Consider the following 4,220-nt stretch of genomic DNA (forward strand, 5'->3'; position numbering starts at 1 on the left):
ATATAAGTGCGACAGCAGTAGACTTCCACGTTCCACTGCTTCTGGTGATCGGGTGCAATTGGGTATTGAAAACATGTTGATATAAATAGTGTTATTCCGTTGCTGAATAACCTACTTGTTCCATGCAACGAAAAAACACCATACAATAATAATAACAATAGTGTTATTCGTAAATAAGAAAGAACTACAGGTATGGATTGCTTAAGTATAAACTACTGAGAAATGATTTACTAAATGATTTGCTGTTTTTCATTAAGGTTTACATTTACGTTTTGATACTGAAATTATTAGAAGGTTATCGGCAGATTATTGATATAAAGAGGACTAAAAGCTTTTGATTTCGCTATATATTTTTTTAGTTTTTTTAGAATTTTTATAGTTACACTTACGTTTTACTTACATTAATTAATGAAACAGAGATATGGATTTTTTTATATCAAAGTAAAAGATTTGTTTTTATATAGATATATCAGTTTATACTTTGATAAATAGAGATGTTTCAGCTAACACTAGTTGTTTTCATTTCTCCTATTTTCTATATGGAAAACCAGCATTTACAAGGAAATAAGTCCATATGATTTCCTCTTACTTGATGGTACTGCCAGTTGTTGTGCTGGCGAAATATCATCTCTGAATGTCGTATTTCTTTTAGCGACTGGTCATGCAGATGTGACAAGAGTTCCTCAAGGGTTGTTTTAGACATTCTGAAGTATTGCAAATTTATCATTATCTCTCTTCAGCTCCTCGAAAATTGTGACAAAGTATTCAACCGTACAGTGCCTTTGTGTATTCAAAGGTGTGCCGAGTGAATTCTAGGTTTTCTCTTCTTTTTTCTCAAATGTAATAAATAAAGACAATTTTTCTCTTCCTGTATAGTAGTCACCACCACAGGCTGAGAGCAGACTGCAAGCGCTTGTCAAAAATTGGGGTCACTTTGTGCGGCCAGTCGGACAAAATGTACGATTTGCGCAATTTTGTGTCGCATTTAGATGCGGCAACCGCAATCGTATCTTGGTGCGACTAGAATCGCATAGTGTGAAAGGGCCCGATTCAGCAGCAGAGGGTAACGAACTATTGTGCGCGATAGTACCATTGTATGGCTTATCTAATCCATGGAGATGGGTAGAGATGTTTAGTGCGGAACTACTAAAAACAATTTTAGCTGCTCCATTTATTGATGAACTGTGCTGATTGCTCGTAAAAATATTCTTGAAAAGTCTGTTGTTATTGTTAGATTGAACGTACGACTGCCTGTACTTTATGCACATTTTCAAAGTAATATAAAGTAATTTACAATTTACACTAAAGACACAAGTTTAAAGTTCGGTAAAGAGACTTCATTTCTGGGAAATTGCTTTCTCGTTGTAACAGCCTATTAACGAACGAATAATGAGACCACAGGAGCTCGAAATGATTTTGTTTGAATTAGTATTTCTTATTAGGCTTCCATCATGCAGACGATCTAAAAAGTCACATTTGAAGTTATTTTACATGGTGTTTTGTATACTTCGTTCATTGTTTACCTTGGCGCGTTCGTTTCAACTTTGTGCGTTCATTCTGATTGGGCCATCGCCCGCCCGTCCCGGGACGCCTGGCGGGCCGTCGCCCGCCCGTCCCGGGACGCCTGGCGGGCCGTCGCCCGCCCGTCCCGGGACGCCTGGCGGGCCGTCGCCCGCCCGTCCCGACGCCTGCGGGCGGGCGCGCCCGCCCGTCCCGGGACGCCAGGCGGGCCGTCGCCCGCCCGTCCCGGGAAGCCTGGCGGGCCGGCGCCCCGCCCGTCCCGGGAAGCCTGGCGGGCCGGCGCCCGCCCGTCCCGGGACGCCTGGCGGGCGGTCGCCCGCCCTCCGTCCCGGGACGCCAGGCGGGCCGTCGCGCCGCCGTCCCGGGACGCCTGGCGGGCCGTCGCCCGCCCGTCCCGGGACGCTGGCGGGCCGTCGCCCGCCCGTCCCGGGACGCTGGCGGGCCGTCGCCCCGCCCGTCCCGGGACGCCTGGCGGGCCGTCGCCCGCCCGTCCCGGGACGCCTGGCGGGCCGTCGCCCGCCCGTCCCGGGACGCCTGGCCGCGGGCCTCGCCCGCACGTCCCGGACGACCTGGCGGGCCGTCGCCCCGCCCGTCCCGGGACGCCTGGCGGGCCGTCGCCCGCCCTCCCGTCCCGGGACGCCTGGCGGGCGGGCGCCCGCCCGCCCGTCCCGGGACGCCAGGCGGGCCGTCGCCCGCCCTCCGTCCCGGGAAGCCTGGCGGGCCGGCGCCCGCCCGCCTCCCGGGAAGCCTGGCGGGCCGGCGCCCGCCCGTCCCGGGTGGGACGCCTGGCGGGCCGTCGCCCGCCCGTCCCGGGAAGCCTGGCGGGCCGGTCGCCCGCCCGTCCCGGGACGCCTGGCGGGCCGTCGCCGCCCGTCCCGGGACGCCAGGCGGGCCGTCGCCCGCCCGCCGTCCCGGGACGCAGGCGGGCCGTCGCCCGCCCGTCCCGGGACGCCAGGCGGGCGTCGCCCGGCCCGTCCCGGGACGCCAGGCGGGCCGTCGCCCGCCCGTCCCGGGACGCCAGCGGGCGGGCGCCCGCCCGTCCCGGGACGCCAGGCGGGCCGTCGCCCGCCCGTCCGGGACGCCAGGCGGGCCGTCGTCGCCCGTCCCGGGACGCCTGGCGGGCCGCGCCCTCGCCCGTCCCGGGACGTCCTGGCGGGCCGTCGCCCGCCCCGTCCCGGGACGCCTGGCTGGGCCGTGCGCCCCGCCCGTCCCGGGACGCCTGGCGGGCCGTCGTCCCGCCCGTCCCGGGACGCCTGGCGGGCCGTCGCCCGCCCGTCCCGGGACGACCTGGCGGGCCGTCGCCGCCCGTCCCGGGACGCCTGGCGGGCCGTCGCCGCCCGTCCCGGGACGCCTGGCGGGCCGTCGCCCGCCCGTCCCCGTCCCGGGACGCCTGGCGGGCGCCCGCCCGCCCGTCCCGGGACGCCAGCGGGCCGCGCCCGCGCCCCCCCCTCCCGGGAAGCCTGGCGGGCCGGCGCCCGCCCGTCCCGCCCGGGAAGCCTGGCGGGCCTCGCCCGCGCCCGTCCCGAGGAAGGCCTGGCGGCCGGCGCCCGCCCGTCCCGGGAAGCCTGGCTGGCCGGCGCCCGCCCAAGTCCCGGGAAGCCTGGCGGGGCGGCCGGCGCCCGCCCGTCCCGGGACGCCAGGCGGGCCGTCGCCCGCCCGTCCCGGGACGCCTGGCGGGCCGTCGCCCGCGTCCCGGGACGCCTGGCGGGCCGTCGCCCGCCCGTCCCCGGGACGCCTGGCGGGCCGTCGCCCGCCCGTCCCGGGACGCCTGGCGGGCCGTCGCCCGCCCGTCCCGGGACGCCTGGCGGGCCGTCGCCCGCCCGTCCGGGACGCCTGGCGGGCCGTCGCCCGCCCGTCTCCCGGGACGCCTGGCGGCCGCGCGCGCCCGTCCCGGGACGCCTGGCGGGGCCGTCGCCCCGCCGCCCGTCCCGGGACGCCTGGCGGGCCGCCGCCCGCCCGCCCGTCCCGGGACGCCTGGCGGGCCGCCGCCCGCCCGTCCCCGGGACGCCTGGCGGGCCGCCGCGCCCGCCCGCCGGGACGCCCTCGGCGGGCCGCCGCCCGCCCGTCCCGGGACGCCTGGCTGGCCGCCGCCCCGCCCGTCCCGGGACGCCTGGCGGGCCGCCGCCGCCCGCCCGTCCCGGGACGCCTGGCGGGCCGTCGCCCGCCCGTCCCGGGACGCCAGGCGGGCCTCGCCCGCCCGCCGTTCCCGGGACCCGTGGCGAGCTTTGCCCGCCTCCTCCCTATAGAGAGTAACACCTCTGCTTAACCTTAGAAACCAGAATATGCCACTGAATCCTTTTCAATTCTCCAGGCCCTTCTCTCAATCCTCTGCTTCTTCTCTTCGCATGCCAGAATCTTCTCTGAATCCTCTCCTTCTTATCCTTGCACTCCACAAAATCTTCTCTGAAGTCTCTGCTTCTTCTTCTGACGCTCCATGAATCTTCTCTTAATCCTCTGCTTCTCCTGGCACTCCACCAATCTTTTCTCAATGTTTCCCTTCTCCTGCCCTCCCCCAATCTTCTCTCTATCTTCTGCTTCCAATCTGGCTCCACTCCCACAATCCTTTCATTTTCCTTTCAATTTTCCTTCACCCTTTCACCAATCAATAAAACTCTTACAAAACGTTTTATACTTATTTCCAGATAACTTTCATTTCCTTCAACCATTAACAAACCAAACTTATTGACATATAAACATCA

This window comes from Macrobrachium nipponense, chromosome 16 (genome assembly GCF_015104395.2).
Source record: "Macrobrachium nipponense isolate FS-2020 chromosome 16, ASM1510439v2, whole genome shotgun sequence".
Classification (NCBI taxonomy): Eukaryota; Metazoa; Arthropoda; class Malacostraca; order Decapoda; family Palaemonidae; genus Macrobrachium; species Macrobrachium nipponense.